This window comes from Sorex araneus, chromosome 5, assembly GCF_027595985.1.
Source record: "Sorex araneus isolate mSorAra2 chromosome 5, mSorAra2.pri, whole genome shotgun sequence".
NCBI classification, from domain to species: Eukaryota; Metazoa; Chordata; class Mammalia; order Eulipotyphla; family Soricidae; genus Sorex; species Sorex araneus.
This window is the reverse complement of record NC_073306.1, coordinates 108,440,804-108,459,688: the sequence shown is the minus strand read 5'-3', so window position 1 is coordinate 108,459,688 and position 18,885 is coordinate 108,440,804. Positions and strand designations below refer to the sequence as shown.

The following is an 18,885-nucleotide window of genomic DNA, read 5'->3' as shown; positions in this document are numbered from 1 at the left end:
ATCTTATTCAAATCCCATTTTGGACACATTCTTTCTGTATAAATTAGAAAAAGTTATTTAACCTCTACAAATCTCAGTTTACTCATTAGTAAAATTAGGATAATCACAGTAGCCCTTTCATAAGTTGAAGTGAAGATGAAATGTGTTTAGCATTTAGTAAACATTCAATAAATGGCAATAACTACTACTATTATTTTGTTGTTGTTATTATTATATAGCTACAGATACATACCATGGCAAGAAATAGATGTGGGGTACTGAAGAGATAGCTCAATAGCTGAAGCACATGCTTTTCCTGCAGGAGGCCCAGGTTTTACTGGGACTGTGTGGTCCCTCAAGCACTGCTGGGAGTGACCCCCAGCAAGTAGAAAGGAGGGTCCCCCAGCACATGGGCCTCTCCAAAACAAGCAAAAACCAATGGGTGTGGGGGAAGGAAGTAGAAATAACAACTTGACTCGACCCAAGGGCAAATATTGAAGAGAAATTGAATTCAACACTTGTAGTCAATTGATCATATCAGTATTTTACTGGAATACTCGGAGTCTCGTGGATACACTCTCAGCTTTTGGGTCTTTGTATACAGTCTCTTTGCTCAGGTTGCCCCTGTCCCCAGTTCCTCTCATTACTTTGCTGGCCCAAATCCTAAATGGTCTCAGTTCATAGCTGAGACATTACTCTAAGCTTTCTTCTTTCCTTTGGGTTTGGTATTTCTCCAATGTGCTCCCAAAGCTCACAGTGCTTACCTCCAAATACAGCACTTGCTATAATACATTAAACTCGCCAAGTTAGTCTTCTTTCTACCCCACTTTGTTTTACATCTTCACTTTACATCTTCACACACAGACCACACCGAAGGTGACTGGCCATATAGAGCGTAATGACTATTTTGTTGCTTAGAATTTTCTGCTAAAGCTTTCCTTGCTTATCTATTCTTTCAAATTTTGAGGTAATGTAGGACAGACCAACAGATACCGAGTTTAGTAAAACACAGACACAAAGAAAAAATATCAATTGATAAAAATTGTAGTAACTTTCAGGTACTTTATTTTTAATTATTTTAGTTTTGGGGTCATGCCTGGTGGTGCTCAAGGTAAGCGCCTGACCTGTTGTACTATTGTTCTGTCCTTTAAGGTAACATTAAAGTGAACATTTATTCATATTAGATAAAATAACTGGAATTAAACTTTCAGTTTTAGGAGGGAGCAAGGAGGCACATCCAGCTGTGCTTAGGCCTTACTTCTGGCTCCGTGCTCCCACCTGGTGGGCTCAGGGGACCGTGTTGGAAGCAGCACACCCAGAAATGCTCAGGGGTTATTCCTTACTCTGCACTCCAGAATTATTGCTGGCAGTGCTTGGGGAATCATATGGGATGTTGAGGTCTAAACCAAGGTTGGTTGAAAGCAAGGCAAAAGCCCTATTGACTGTACTATCTCTGACTCCCGATCAACACATCTAAATTAAATGAGATAAATGATAAATTATCTTAATTTATCAATTTGTTCAAGCGGGCACCAGTAACGTCTCTCATTGACTTATTGTTACTGTTTTGGGCATATCAAATACGCACGGGTAGCCTGCCAGGCTCTGCCATGTGGGCGGGATACTCTCGGTAGCTTGCCGGGCTCTCCGAGAGGGGCGGAGGACTCGAACACGGGTTTGTCGCATGAAAGGCAAAAGCCCAACCTCTGTGCTATGGCTGCAGCCCATCTTCATTTATCAGATAGCATAATAATAGTTCTATCTCAGAGAATCCACAGAGGAAATACATATGAAGATAATTAAGCTGGAGAGTTCACCAAATAAGAAATAGAAATATTTTTTCTTTATAGCATTAATTTTTAAATACTGTTTTAAAACATCAGTACTAGAAAAAAAAGTAGGGCAATGGTTAGAGAATGATAAAAGATGAAAGATCATGGCTTTACTGCTCACTTGTTTTTGTCTTGTTTTATTTAAACAAGGAAGATTTACAGTTTCTAAAGCAGTGGAGAAGCTAGCCATATGATTATTTGAAGTTGGGGAGGGAGAATGTCAGGACTGAAGAAGAAGTTGGTGTCCAGCCCTTGGAGATTAATGCTTTTCAGTATTTGAATCAGGTCCATTGTGCCAGGAATGGGTGAAAACATATTGAATGAAAAGAAATTAGAAAAACACAAGGTCAGATCATGTAAAATCTTGTAGACCATGGAAATGACTTGGCATTTTATTTATTTATTTATTTATTTATTTATTTATTTATTTTTGCTTTTTTGGGTCACACGCGGTGATGCACAGGGGTCACTCCTGGCTCATGCACTCAGGAATTACTCCTGGCAGTGCTCGGGGGACCATATGGGATGCTGGGATATGAGCCCGGGTTGGCCGCGTGCAAAGCAAACGCCCTACCTGCTGTGCTATTGCTCCAGCCCCAGGACTTGGCATATTATTAAATATGTAAGTGGGAAATCAATGTAATATTTTGAAGGCTGAGATGGACTCAAGTGCAAGCTTTGCATATAGGAGACCCAGGCTGCAACCCTGGCACCACATGGTTCACCAAACATTAAGCTGGGGGTAACCTCTAAACACTGCTGCATGTGACAACTCCTCCTTCCCCCCATTGCCACCTCAACATTTTGAGAAGTAAACGGCAGGGATTTGAAAAAAGTTCAGTCATAGCTGCTTTGTAAAGAATCAAATTGGAGAGAGCAAGTATGAAAGGGGGCCATGCAATTAGGAGCTTATTGTGATACTCGGTGCAAGGATGATGGTGTTGTGCATCAGTAAAGAGACTTCAGTGGCAACTGGTGAAAAAATGTCACATTAGAACTGTTTCAAAAGTAAAACCAGCGATTTGCTGGTGGGTTGAAAGTGGGATCTGAGAGAAAGAGCAGAGCCAAAAGTGACCTCCATGTTTATTCCTGAACAACTAGAGAAGTAAAGTTATTTAATGAGGCAGGAGCAGATAGGGAAAAGAATTTTAGAGTTCTATTAGACATTTCACCTCAGATATTCCAAATGACATTGGCCTTTTTTTCCCATTTTTCCTCCTGCTCCTTTCATTGAAATTTAGATTTTATGCCATTTTCAAAAAAGGATTAGAAAATGCCCATGAGAACAGATCATGCTGTTGGTGAAGTACATGTTGGAATGAAGCAACTGAGACTTTTAGAAATCATGCAAATTAATTTGTTAATAAACTATAGTAGGAAGTAATTAGGATTCAAATAAGTATTCTGACAATGAAGTTTTCTTAGATATTTGAAGATGAAAGCAAATCTGATTTCTAGGTCAACACAAAAATAACCTAATGCTTAATAATGTTGGGAAGACAGCTGGGATAGACATCTTTAGGTAACTCACTTCCAAACTGAAAATGAGGGGGCTGGAGCAATAGCACAGTGGGTAGGTCGTTTGCCTTGCATGCAGCCAACCTGGGTTCGATTCCCAGCATCCCATATGGTCCCCTGAGCACCACCAGGGGTGCTGACCTGAGTGCAGAGCCAGGAGTCACCCCTGAGCATCGCTGGGTGTGACCCAAAAAGCAAAAAATAAATAAATAAAAATAATTAAAATAAAAATTAAAAAAATAAACTGAAAATGAGCAAAACTATCTTGCTAACTTGATTGGTTTATTTGCAAAAGCACTTTAAATATGCAGAGCACTAAACAACTCTAAGGTAGTTCTTTTCTGATGAACCTGGGCCTCCTGTATGCAAAAAGCATGTGTTCCAGCCTTCCGAGCTATCTCCTGGCCCTGTTCTTCTGTTTTTGTTTGTTTGCTTGTTTCTTCTTTTTGGAACACACCTGGTAATGATCAGTGGTTACTACACGCTGGAATTACTCCTGGTGGGACTCAAGGGACCATCTGGGATCCCTGGGTCGGTGTGTGCAAGGCAAGTGCCCTACCCACTGTAGTATGGCTCTGGCCCTGTTCCTCCTTTTTAAGGCTGGTGTTGTCCTGTTTGTTTTACCTTTTGTATACTGTGATGGTACACAAGAGAATAATCCAAACACATTTAAGGAAAACTCTTGATGGACCTTGAACCAAATCTCAGTATGTAATCTCAGTATATAAAAACTAAACCTGGAGAGCTGAGTTCAGACAACCTCTTAAAGATTTGGATGCAGATAAGGTGCATTTTAGGGTAAAATCATGGTTCACTGTTTGCAATAACCATCCCATTATTGTTATTCCCATCTTTTTTTTTCTTCCTGGTCTAACTTTGATGTAAATGGCATTAGTATCTTAAATCAATATTATTGTGCAAGAGGGATTATTGAAACATGGAAATATATGGAAATGTCAGTGACAATATAGAAACAATGTAAGTCCAATTATTTTAATTCCCTTTTCAGTTTAAAAGAGAAAAATATTAAATAAAAACAAACAAATGCAAATGTATACATTAAAAGAGAACATTGAAATAAAGAGACAGGGAACCAAGCTGATGGGCAGGTAAATAAGTGGGAAACTGTTTTATTAGGACTATCTCTTTTGGGGCAGGGACATCTCTCCTGAATATTGTGTTCAGGAGTTCAAGGTGCCCCCTTGGCACTTCCTGGCCAAGCAGACCAGGAACAGTTGTTCAACGCAAGGGCCCAAGGATATGCTGCTACTCCGGTAGGCAGTTGGGGACCCCTGATGGTGTTGGGCACCTCCAGGGCTACACCTGGAGATGCTGGGGAATTAGGAATTAGAATGTGGTGTTAGGGACAAATCAGGTGGTTAGCATGACACCAGTCACGGTTCTATCTCTTGGCCCTTAATAACATTTCTTAAAGTGCAGCAATAAAAGAATGAAATTTTTTTTTGCTTTCTTGGGGGGGTCATACTCAATGATGCACAGGGGTTATTCCTGGCTCACGCACTCAGGAATTACTCCTGGCGGTGCTCAGGGGACCATATGGGATGCTGGGAATCGAACCCGGGTTGACCGCATGCAAGGCAAACACCCTACTCGCTGTGCTATCACTCCAAACCCTGAATTTTTTTTTAAATAATAGACCACCAATGAACAGTAAACTGTTCTTTTAATGTGTTACTGTTTTAATAAAAATGGCAAAGAAGGTAGGAAGGAGGGTAAAGATTTATTTGGAGTGGGAGAAATGAAACTAGCAGCACTAGTAAAGGATATTGAAACCGGAGCCCAAAGTTAATATTTAATTTGAGAAGAATAAAAGGTGTAAAAATACATGTTATGACCAATAGAAAGGCAAACAAGAAGACCTAGTGAATCTAGAATCAGAAAAAGGTTTGGTGGTTGTCACAAAAAATCGTAAGCGTGGCAAGTTTTGTCATCACTCAAGATCCCACATTCACTGTGAACTCAACTTTTATATAGGAAATTCCACAGGAGAAAATATTGTCGATCCCCAATTGTTTTATTTTATATGAATAGATTTTATTTTAATCAATAAAAGATTAGCACTGTAGCACTGTAGTCCTGGGCTCTCTGAGAAGGACGGAGGAATTGAACCCTGGTCCCCGAGTGCAAGGCAGGCGCCCTACCCGCTGTGCTATCGCTTCAGTCAAAAAATATATTTCCAATGAAAATATTTTGATACTTTGTTTAAAACTAAGATTTAAACAAGAAAAAAATGGACATTGAAGCTGAAGAGGCAGTACAGAATGTAAGGCATTGCCTTGCATACAAAAGTCGCAGGTTCGATCCCCCACACCCCATAAGCTCCCCCAAGTCTGCTTGGAGTGACCCCTGAACGCAGCAGAACGGAAGCAAACCCTGAGCACTACTGGGTGTGGTTTGAAAAAAAAGAAAGAAAATAGTAAAAAGAGACATTTATATAGTTCCCCAGTCTCTTAATATTGTATCAGTTTTTCAGGGTGATGAAGGATTTGAAAAAATGTTTCATCCCTGCGATTGAAGAGATAGTGCAGATGGTAAGGCATTTATTTGCTTTGTTTTCTGCAGTGGTGGATTTGATCCCCATTAACCTACCTGTTCCTCTGAGTCTTGCCCGGAGTGGTCCCTGAGCCAGGAATAAGCCCTGAACACTGGCAGATGTGGACTAAAACACAAACCAAACCCAATCAAATAAAAATTTTTTTCCCTAACTGACAAAATACAATTTATTAGATTAGGAGAGGAGCAAGTGCCCAAAATATACCAGAATCATGAGGCCTAGTTCTAGCTTGAACGTTTAGTGGGAAAGCTCTCTCAAGCACTTTGAGGGACAGTGCTCATAAAGTGTGGCTAGAAGTGGCTCCCAGCACTGCTGGCTATAGCCCCAGATAATTTTTGTTTTCATGGTTCAATGTTATTTTTTAGGTGTGAGTTGTATCAGTCTTTGATGTATATTTAAACTTATTGATTCATTCCTTTTGATGCTAGTTGAACATGGAATTATTTATTTTTATTTTTGTATTCTGGAGTAATAGTACAGCGGGTAGGGCGTTTGCCTTGCATGTGGCCAACCCGGGTTCAATTCCTCCGTCCCTCTCGGAGAGCCTGGCAAGTTACCGAGAGTATCCCACCCGCACAGCAGAGCCTGGTAAGCTACCCATGGCGTATTCGAGATTCCAAAAACAGTAACAAGTCTCACAATGGAGATGTTACTGGTGCCCGCTCAAGCAAATCCATGAACAATGGGACGACAGTGCTACTGTGTTATTCTCAATGACAATCTGGAAAAATTCAGTGAATTATTTTGTACCGATATACTATTCTGTGCTTCAAGTCTGCTTCAGTTTCTGAGTTGTAGAACTGGTTTACTTGATGGACAAAAGAGCTGGTGTCCCTTTGCCCACCCTCCCCCACTATCCCTCTAGGACCTCTGTTAACCTCTTACCCTCGCTGTTCCAGTGCTTTCTGAGCATTGTTCCTCAAAGTAAAGGTTCTATTTAGTGAGTAACTGGTACAGAGCTTTTCAAGATGACTCTGCTTTTACTTGAGCTTGAAGAACTCTTTGGTAACTGCAGGTAAGTGGTCACACCAACTTTTATGCACAACCCCAAATGCTATTAGATTCTTACATTCCCTAACAGACCATTTTGTCTGTACTTGGGCAGTTCCTTTTAAACAGGAAGTGTAATGTCCTGAGGTTATAAAAAGTGTTGTCAAATATGAAGCACCATAGACATTTAAGAAAATAATACCACATTTTAGGAGGGGAAAAATGTCAAGAAAACTGCATTTTGTTATAGTTAGGTATTGTCTCATATCAATGAAGGAAATTAATCTGAGGTTAATAGTTTCACTCATATTACAGATTTTCAGGTCAGTAAGAGGGCTATTACTCCTATTTACATAGAAATTAACTTTTAAAATATTTTGGGGGGAAAGCCATTGAAAACATTTTTCTATACTAACTTTAGGTCATCAAAGATTTTCTTTACACTAAACCCAATTTATTTGCTTTCATTTCTTAAAAAGTAAATTAGAAAAAGCATCTTTCAAAATTTCAAAACTCTGTCTGGATAAGAAGTCCCTCAAGCCTCTTGTGTTCCTGAATTGTGTGTCTGAGTTTATTCCACTGACTGTGTACCTTGTAAAGTATATTGGGTCAGAAAAATATATTAGTTTATAGTCAAATACATATATATATGAAACTCTGGGACTGTAAGGCGTTATTGTAAGTCATAGTCTATAAGTGGGAAAAAACCAAATTTCCAGAATTGTGAAAGTGCCTACTTTTTAGTTCATTATTATAATATCATATACATCATATATCATACCATTATCATGATTAAATGTTTTCTTTGACAAAGTAAGCATAGTGCCAATATATTCCATATTTCTTGGGATGACCATTATTTCAAATACTTTGCTTGTTGCCAAATCATGTACTAGATGGCATGGCTAAATTTATTTTTTTTAAAGTCTGTTTATCGTAGCTGTAAGTATAGGTGTTCTCACTCTTTAAAAAGGATTATGTATATTTTGTCTACAGGTTATTAAGTCTTAAAGAGAGATTAAAATTTATGATAATAGAAAAAAAATTCTATGCCAAACTTTTTAGAGCTAGTAAAATTTATCTTTACCAATTACATATTGATAGTGTTAAAAATTATAATCCTAATAATGTGAAATAAATGTATGAATAAATAATGTGAAACAAAACTTTTTTTGATAAAGAAGACTAGATAATTTCTTTATTTCTTTCAAACTGATGTTAATATCTTTAATAAGTATAAATAAAACAACTATTCATATAAAAGTAACATTTCTTATTCCCACTAGTCTAAAGTTCACTGAATGGAAATTCATATTGTTTTTTTCTCTTTGTATATAGGCTTTAAAAATATCATTCGAGACATGCATCTAAATACTGCTAGTCATGTAATTGTAGTTGTAGTAGGCCAAACACTTGCCACTGGACATCAAATGTTTCTCTGAACGCATCTGAAAAAGGAGAAAGACAGAGAGACAGAGAGAAACCTAGCGAGATTGAGAAGCTGAGAGAGAGAGAGAGAATGTGTTAGAGAGTGTTAGAGAGAGAGAGAAAGGGGAAAGAAAGAGCAATGTCCTCTGAGCAAGGCTTTCTGCAGCTGTTGTGTACATTAATCCAGGGAGCAGATCTCCCGACACTAAATATAGCAAGCATATCCTTTTACATGATTAAAAAAAATTAAAACCAAAGTATTTAACTATGGAGTCATATTATTTTAGATCTTATTTCCTTTCAAAAGGAACTAGGCATCACACACATATTCTCTCTAATAAACATTAATGTTTTATAAATGAATGTGTGGAAAATGCCAAGAGTCAATACATGTCATGACTTCCTCTACTGAGATATTTTCCTGAGGATCCAATGAGGCTGTGATTTCCGTGAGTCACATCAATTCATTCCAAAAGCTTTCTATGTGGAAAACTTGATTTTCTCACATGATTTCACATGCCATCATATACAATTAGAAAGTCACCCCAAGTTTCTCTCTTATACAGTTTTTAGGTTCCCGCAACACCCCTTTTCCCATTGTCAGTGCCCTGTTATCAAAACACACTTGAGAACTTAAATATGGATATTACCTTTCTGTTTTTAGTTGACCCAGATGAAGATGTCCAACTCTGGCACTCCACTGTGATGACAATTTTTCAAGGAAAACTTTCAGTTGACAGCAGAAGAGAAAAAGAAAAAGCTTTCACGCCTTTGGAGAGAGACTGTAGCCGTGCATAGGGAGTGAGGAGTTAACCTTAGTTTCAGTGAAGATGGCTGTAAGAAGCTGGACAACCTGTCACCACTGGAGCCAGGGCATTTGTCAGCTCACAGGTCCCAAGTTATTTTGAGCTGTATAAACCATGTGCCTATGAAACATTCCACCTGATTGGATAGGAGAAAACTAAGGCAAGGGATTCCATCGAAAGACGGCACCTATGGTCAGTGGCACCAATCTGTTTTTCTACCTATGGAATTTCACTTAACATTAAAGGACCAAGTTGTTGGTTTTTAATTTATATTTGTGATTGATACTAAGTGTTGTTGTACCACATCCATGTGTCAACTAGACTGGCGTTATTTCAAAAATATATCAAAATTCATAATTTTTATAAACCTTAATTTCAGTTAGTGATAAAGTCCTCATTTAATCAGATATATTTTAGAAAATTTGGCCATGAAAATTAATATAAACCTGAGGGCTTAAAACTGAGATTTTAAAAATAATCTGTCCATAAGGCTAAGCAAAAGCAGAGAAGATAATGAAGTTAGAGTTTGCAGAGAAAAATGGAGAGAAGGTAACCATCAACCTGAGAAAAAGCCCAGTGACAAATTAGTTTAAAGAAACATTTTCAGAAAAAAAATGAATCAAAATCTATTTAAAAGTCAAAATTATTACTGTTCAGTCATTATAAGGAAGGAAATCCTGCCATTTGCAACAAAAATAGATTGTCATCAAGTCACTGCACTAAGACTCTATAGAAGCCAAGGCTTAGCTGCTCATTAACATTTGGTTTTGTGCATTTGTTCAGCTTTATGATGATAAGTTTTGTTTCTTCCCTCCTTAAGACTGTGAAAATTTCTTTTTCTAAAAAAGGAATCTATAGAAGAATTCTTCACAGGAGCATGTGCATTAGAACAAACGTGAAGAAAAAAACTATTATAATTTATCAAACCATGTGGCATTATTAGGAACAATTTTTTTCTGAAAGAAATTGTATTTGGGGCCAGAGCAATAATAGTACAGTGCTAAGCAATGCAGCTGACCAGGCTCCGATACCTGGAACTGCATATGGTCCTCTAGAAGTGCTCTCTGAGTGCAAAGCCAAGAGTAAAACCTGAGTATTATCGACTGTGGCCGAAAAATCACACCCCCCCCCCAAAAAAAAAGCAAGCAAGCATATTTAAGAGGCTGGAGGGATAGTTCAGTGGTTATGGCAACCTGGATTCAATCCCCAGCACCACACATGGTCGGTCACCTGAGCAAGGTCAGGAGTGAGCCCTGAACACAGAGCCAGGAGTAAACACGAAGCACAGCTGGGTGTAGGCCCCAAAAGCCAAAAAACAAGAAAAGATGAATTTAATTAAATTGTTTAAAATTCCTATGTCAAACACTGAGGTACTAATCCTGGGCTTGATGCTCGTGGTTGCTCTGGCAGAGCTCAGGGGACCATGTAGTGCCAGGGGTTGAACCTGGGCCTTCAGAGACCAGAGAGATAGTACAGCAGGTAGGGCATTTACTGTGAACACGGCAGACCTGGGTTCATCCAGGCATTTCATATGGTCCCCCAAGCAGTGCCAGGAGTAATTCCTGAGTGCAGAACCAGGAATAACCTCTGAGCATCACTGGGTGTGGCTCAAAAAGCTTGGGGTGGGGGAGGGGGAACCTGGGCCTTCCTTGTGCAAAGCATTCACTCCAGCAACTTTAATACTAGCAAAGGTTGGTTTTTTGAATAAGTTACATAAATTTTTATCCAACTAATTGAGAATTCAGAACTTCCAAATTTTAATTAACATACTACTAGGTGACTTCTAATTTTACTCTGGCTATAATATCAACTCAATTTGGATGAAACTTTAGAATGCTGCTTAAGTAATCTGAGTTGTTTTTCAAAAATGAAATAATGTCAGTAAGGCCATAACTCAAAGATGGACTTTGTTTGATGCATTAAATTCTATTGCAACATCAACAAAAAGGAAATGATGACAATGAAGTGTCACAGAATGTATGTGTGTAGTATATATGTGTGTGTATACACGTATATATCTCTGTATCACTGTCATCCCATTGTTCATCAGTTTGCTTGAGCAGGCACCAGTAACGTCTCCATTCGTCCTAGCCCTGAGATTTTAGCAGCCTCTCTTTACTCGTCCTTTCCAACGGTGCCACATTGGAAGCTCTTTCAGGGTTAGGGGAATGAGACCCATCATTGTTACTGTTTTTGGCATATTGAATACATCAGGGGGATCTTGCCAGGCTCTGCCGTGCGGGCAGGATACTCTTGGTAGTTTGCTGCTGGGTTCTCCGAGAGGGAGAACTAGACGATAAAAGGTTGCGTGTTTTATAGTCTCTGGATCTTGGCCTTGATGGGATTACATGGTGCCGGAGGCAGTTTGTGGGTATGACTGCCTAGCTACTGGAAAAGGGGGGATCTGGGTGGAGGAGGCCCAGTCCTTATCCAAGCAGATTTGGAGATCTCAGTCCCGGGTCCCGTACACCTGGGTTCCTCTTCCTGTTCCTTCATGTGTGAGGCTCGTCCGAGAGTGTGGAGAGTGGTCTTGAGCATGGCTGTGGCTGGGTTCTGGAGGTCTTGGGCTGCTGGGGCTCCGCTCAGGGCAGGGAGGGAAACACAACCTACCCCCACTCTGGGGGGCTCCGGTGAAGACAGTCAGGCACGGCATGGGAGGGATGCTGGGTTTATTTGTGGTGGAGAATGGGCACTGGTGAAGGGATGGGTTCTCAAACTTTGTATGAGGGAAACATGAGCACAAAAATGTATAAATCTGTAACTGTACCCTCATGGTGATTCACTAATTAAAAAATAAATTAAAAAAAGAAAATCCCTGCCAAGTTTTACAAGCATTATCAATCAATAAAAAATAATCTTTAACTGAACCTGCATCTGCTCAAATGCCTATTGTCAATGCATAGATTCTTGTCACACATCTTCAGAATACTGATGTGGAAAAAAATGTCCCCATTGCTTAGCAGAGATTAAGTGTTTTATAAGATCATCAATATTAGTAGAGGACCAGACTTTGAAAATTCAGCATGTCACTGGTTATTTTCAAAAAGGTCTATTCTTAAATTTGAATAGCAGAAAATATGTTGGTTAATATCCAGTTTCTAATTAAATCACTCATCTTCTTGTAGAATTTCCCCCAATCCATTCAATTCAACAAATATTTGCCTAATGTCTATTCAGTCCCATCTACTAGGTACAAAACAGTTTACGGAAATACATCAAAATTCTGACTTAACGGACATTTACAGAGAGATTTGTGGGGAGAAGTTTGTCACACCCAGTAGTGCTTAGGGGGTTACTCTCAACAATGGTCAGGGAATCGGGGTCAGCTGTATGCAAGGCAAGTGCCTTAATCCTTATACATCTTTCTGGGCCCTACAGAGATACTTAAAAAACTCTTTTCCAATCAGTAAGACTCCAAGAAATATATTGGATGATATAAAAATATTTTATTTATTGCAATCTTATCAAAGATTTCACTGTACATTTTTAAATAGAATTTTACTTTTTCAGGTACTGGAGAGATAATACAGCAGGTAGGGTATCTGCCTTGCATGTGACGTATCTCCTTACGTCAGAGTATCTCCTTAGTGCAGAGCCAGGAGTAACACCAGAGCATCTGGGATGTGACCCAAAATCAAATATAAATTTTAGTATTCAGAGGCAAAGTGAGGAATTGAGAAATATTTTTACATAATTTGTTCAGGAGTCAGAAAATTGCTACAAAAGGTAAAGTCTTTGCCTTTGATGGGTCCAACCTCAGCTTCATTCCTGGGCTCCATAAATGTTGCAAATAGATGTGCTACAACTTAGTTTTCCAGAAGGAAATGTTTACACTGTAAGGAAACATACTCGTAATTCCCTCCTAGCTGTGAGATCATAAGCCTGGAAGCCTATTTTTCATCAAAGTATAGAATACTGAGGTGGGAAGTGGCCTTGATGAAAGATAAAACAGAGCTGATTGGGCAGTGGATTTAGGAATCAGTAGGAAAAATAGGTTTAAGATATAAAAAAAAAAGTTAGAAACCAAAAAGTGTCTGAATACTGGCAATCTCATTTGTAACATTCTCAAATATAGATGGCATACAAAATGTTTTGAGTTCTTTGAAAAAGAAAGCCAAATACAAATATTATAAGGAATTAACATTAAAAAACTGTGAACACCTTATTTACAACAAACACATATTCTTTATCCTACTTTGTAATAGTTTTTAGCTTCTGCTCCCAAGTAGTGCAGTCCCTATCTGGCTGGCAAGGATCAGTAGAAATTACACAAACATTATACCAAAATCCTTGTAGCTCAGAATCTATTTGTTTATAGATTGAGAATAGTTTTAAGCACCTTGAGTCTAACGCAGTTAAAAATAAAGTTCATAAGTGACAAGCAAACACAAAGATACTTATCTTTAGCCTTGCCTATAAAACTTAAAGACCTCACCTACATGTGTTTATTATGATTTAAACATGATCTTGTGCTTGCCTTCAGCTATTATCTTAGTTAAGCTACAGAAACAATTTACTCACATTGGGATGATCCTTAGAAATGCCCCCAAATCTGGTACATCTAGGACAGAGGAAGTTGTACTTGGAGGAATGACATATGGGAATTTCTGTGCTAGTGGACTTATATTTAAAAATTATATTATTATATTGTTATTTTATATGTAGAAAAAAACTCTGTATTTTAATTTCTGAAAATGAATTGCTTCTCTCCATAAAATTTGTTTTAAAGTTCAGGTTTATATTGAGATAGCTCCCCTAGTATCAGATTTAAAACAAAACCAAAAAAACCCCTCTATGTCTTATTTCTTATTTAATTTTGTGGGGCATAGGGCAATATCTGCAAGTATTCAGGAACTACTCCTGGCTCTGTGCTCAGGGATTACTCCTGGAAGTGCTCAGTAGACCGTACACAGTGCTAGGGATCAAACTGGGATCAGCCACATGCCAGATAAACACCTTCACCGTTATACTATATTTCCTGATCTATGTCTTATTTTTAAAAGTTAGAACATGCATGGATTTTCTTATCTTTCAAAATAACAAAAGAACTCATAGGAGAGACAAGTCTAACCATCTAAAACAATGATACAGTACATTAGAGAGAGTCCTATACAAAGTGAATAACACAATGGAACTGATAAATATGAAAACTGTAAGAATTTTTTTCTTCTAACTTGTCTTAAACTGATGGTCTGTGAAAACTAAAAGCAATAAGAAATTATATGTTCAAAGCCTATTTATTTAAGAAACAAAATGAAAAACCGAATACCTATTTACAAACATTATCCTGAAAAGTAAATTTGTGTTTACCTGTGTCAAGAGAAGCGCCATCCTATATCAATCACCAGGATCATCTAAAGTCCAACACTTACTGCCTAACTTGTGTCATCCACTGAAGTTGCTTGGAGGAAATGTGATATGGCTCTGCTAGAGTAATGAAGGGTATTTACAGAGATCCGTGGCAGATCCAGGGACAGTCATTTAGAACAGATTGCTCTTGCAGATCAACTTTAATAACTCAGTCTGCACGATGTCCTTAGCCCAAAGGGATGAGGGGGTGGAAAGAACTGAGATGACTAAGGAAATAGACTTTCTTGATCGCTCCTTTGGCTACATGAAAAGGATAATCATGATAAAAATATAAAGAAGAGAGGATCGGGAGTTAGTATGTGTGAATATCCTTAGTTAATAGAAATTTGTATTTTATCTAAATATGGTCAATGTGTTAATGATAGCAAGTATGGATAAATACTATAATAGGAAAATTTTGCCCTCCCAATTTCAGGATAAGTAGCTTAAAACTTTATTATATGATTTTCATAACCGCACACTAAGACTTTATTTTTTCAGCTATGCTTTTGATAAGTAGGACATATTAAATTTCATACATTTTAGAATTATTTGCAAAAAGTAAATATGTTACCAGAATTTACTATCATTTTACTTAATTAATTTTTTTACTACATCTATTTGTGTTCAGGGGCTACTGCTAGCTATATGCTTCAGGATTACACCCATTGGTGCTCAGGAGACCATATATCAGTGTTAGGAATCAAACCAGGATCAGAAGTGTGCAAGGCAGAAGCTTTAACCCCTATACTATTTCTAGCCCTGAGAATTTGTTTTTTTGGGGTGGGGTTCACCCAGTTGATGCTCAGGTGCTCTGCCGTGAGGAATCACTGGTGTGCTTGGAGGACTTTGTAGGGTATCAGGGATCGAACCTGGGTCAATTATGTGCAAGGAAAGTCCTCTATCCATTGTACAATCACTTCAAACCCATCTGCAATTTTTAATGACCTTGGGATAGATTATTAAAAATACAAATGAATGAAAGATGAAAGAATCTTTAATACTGAGAATTTCTGAACTCTAGAATGCGTCATCTGACATTTGGCATGAAAATTCATGTGTTTCACAGCTAATTTCTTTGAAGTGCTTTTTATAGAGAAAGTAGGAAAACAAGCTAGAGATAGGCATGAAGGTCAAAACTGTTCTTCGGCAGCCTCTAGCTGTAGACTGTTTACTTAGATAGATATCCATGCAGCAGGACTGAGGGTGAAACATGCCTCTGCCTTCTGAATCTTCCACCTTTATTTCTTTCCTAAGGACATGTGAGCTGGTGTGGGAACTCCTGCTACATTCATTTTGCTCAGCAAATGCCTTTCCTCCACATTCTATCCATCTTCTGAAGCTTCGGCGAGGTATATAGGAGAGGGTGCTTAAAGAACTAGCTTCCTGTTCGCAATATTTCAGCTACATTTGATCTCCCAATTTCAGGACAAATTGATACATAGAACAAAGTCTTAGGTATTGACATTCAAAAGATGAGTATGCAAAAGGCAATTTAAAGGCTTTGACAGGCCTATATTTTTGTTTGTTTTGATAGACATTTGCAGGAATGGCTTAAGAACTTGTTCTTTTAAATATGAATAAATGCTTTGGTAAATTTCTCAGCATGTCAACAAGAGTCAATCAATTTTATTTTTGCAAGTTAAGGATAGGGAAAGGGTTGGCAAATTCTCTTTTTTAAAAAATAATATTAACATTAATATTCTAAATGCTTATATGTCAGACTCTTGGTGATTTTGTGCTGATTCTATTTTAGAAAAGCACTGGCATCCCAGAAAACTGAAAACAAAGTTCAAAGTTCCAAGGCGTCACCAAGAATCACACTAACACTAATGATGTGAGGGAAAGGAAACAGGAACAAATAGTTCTAATAAACATACTCTAAGCCTGGATCAGCCAGTTATCTCATTTCTCATGCAACACTGAGTCATTGTCTGCATATTACTAAGAGGAATCTTACAGTTAAAGAAGTTTCTCTTTCTCAAAGTTACCTAATCAATGAGTTGTACAGCTGGGTAAATTTAAGTTGAGGTGATTTAGTATAAAACATAAAACATTCTCTCTCCCATTTTTCAGGCCACACCTGGCAATGCTCAGTGGTTACTCCTGGCTCTGCACTCAGGAATTACTCCATGCAGTGCTCAGGGGACCATATAGGATGCCAAAGATGGAATCCACGTCGACTGCATGTACGGGAAGTGCCCCACCCACTTACTATCTCTCTGATCCTAAAACATTCTTTTTTTCACTGGCCTCTTCTGCCTTCTCATGAAGATAATTATGTAGGTTAAGTTTTAAAAAATTCAGAAATCAACAAAACTAGGAAATTAAACATGTTTTCATAAGTATTTATGAGGAATTATAAATTATAAAAGAGCTTCAACAGCTTTTAACTTGGGTTTTAAGGGTTTGGTGTTTACTGAATAGAGGAGTACAGAAATATAAACAACCATCTTATCTTCCTTCCTCTCTTCTTCATAAACACTTGTCTCAAACCCTAAGTTTTATTACATTTCTTTTGCTGCTATATCCTCCCAGCTTTTATTCAGTTCCTTCCAATTTCTTTAATGAAATTAAATGTTAGTGGTTTTAACATTTTTTAAAAAACTGAGTAATGCTAATTTATGAGAGTATAAATATTGATATATTTTAGGGATGAAATGTCACCATACTAGTCCCATCACCAAAATTCCAATGTCCTTTCATCACTGTGCACAGGACCCTCCCCATAACATTTCTTGTATTGTTGGCTTAAACTAATTTTTTCTTTATTTAACTGGATCACTCCTGGAGAATCAGGGACATCATTTTCCATTCGTGGGCTGCACAGTTCTAAAGACATGACACAAAGAGGGTACATCATATGTATTTATAACACGCCATAAAAATGTTTAATTGTTGAGTTGTCCTAAATTAGCCACTCAATTCAATAAATATTTTCAGAACACTGTGTTTGTGTGCCTAAAAAAAGATCAAATGACTCAAACTCTCAATAAATATTAGCTTATTTTTCATTAATTAGTATGATAGAATTTAACGCTGATATATCATTAAAAATCACTTTAAACAAGGAAGAAGTTTAAAAATTATTTGTTGCTTACAGAGCACCAAGTAGCAAACTATATATGCTTTGACTCAGCTGATTCTTTCAGTTCCAGAGATCACTGATACAGGGGATCCTTGTTTTGGGGAAAGGCATGGTTCTGTATACTGCACTTCCCTTGCCAAAGAATTCTCTCTAAAAGGTACTTGTATATGTTTGCATATTCCTGATCTTGTTATTGCTATTTTTCCTGATTACAGCCATTGTCATATTTTTATCCACCCCAAGAAAATCCAAAACATCCCTTGAGTTTTGGACTTACCACCTTACTGGGGAGCAATTCTGTTCACTCTCAAGTCCTTTTGGGGATTCCAGTTCAAGTCATAGACTGAACTTTTATTTTCCACAGAAATAAGGAGTACACTCAAAACACATATGAGGAAAAATAAAGAGGGATGGAGAAATAGTACAGCAGATAGAGTGCTTCTATGAGCGCTGCTGGGTATTGCCCCCATCCCCAAACAAACAAACTTAAAGAAACAAAAACAGAATAAAGTACACAACACATGGCATTTAGATAATGATTTCAACTCTTATGACTACTTCCCATTGAAAGGTAGGTAGGTAAACCAGAATGAATTATTTAGTTTTCTGAATGACCCTAGCTGACCCAACACAGTATCCACATAAACCAAGTTTGTTGTTTATATTTAGCACATATTTTAATTTAATACAATCAAAGAAGTATGTGTAATTAACTCCACTTTATGAATGATGAGGCAGAAAAGATTATAAGCTAACTGCTACTGTGGTTTTCACAAATTCAAATACCTGCGTAAGTCTCAGGAAGTACAGCTTGAGATTGCCCAAGATATACTATATCATTATCCTCTATTTATAGAGAGGGAATCTAAAGATCAGAGAACATCTTTGTACAAGCCACTCAGAGTTGTGATTGACACTCAGGTCTACAGGACGCCAAGCCCAAGCTCGTCTTTACTATATATCACACCACCTTTCAGAGGTGCCCACGCTTGTTAATGAATTTCAGAATTAGTTTGTGGCCAGTGAGATGGCTAGTGGGCTGAGAATATGCTCTGCGTGGAGGAAATTGGGTTCTATCAACAGCACCTCATGGTTCTTTGAACACCACCAGAATAAACTGGTCTTGGAGTCAAGAGTAGCCCTGGAGCACCAAAACTGAAAGATCAGGTATGGCCTCAAAACAAATGAATAAAAGATCAATTTGGAAATTAAAAAAAATTCCCCATTTTTAATTGAATCACCATGAGATACACAGTTACAATGTTGTTCATGACTGGATTTCAGTCATATAATGTTCCAACAATATTCCCAATACCCATC

The 18,885-nt window shown here is 37.9% G+C and overlaps 1 protein-coding gene across 1 annotated transcript in view; it reads right to left on the bottom strand.

Annotated features, from left to right (window-relative positions):
- Window positions 1-14,494, bottom strand: part of MYPN (myopalladin) — a 97,031-nt gene extending 82,537 nt beyond the window's left edge. Inside the window, exon 1 of the mRNA XM_055139154.1 lies at window positions 14,439-14,494. The gene's annotated coding sequence lies outside the window, so the exon portion shown is untranslated. The remainder of the gene's footprint in view (window positions 1-14,438) is intronic.
- Between the last annotated feature and the right edge of the window lie 4,391 nt (window positions 14,495-18,885).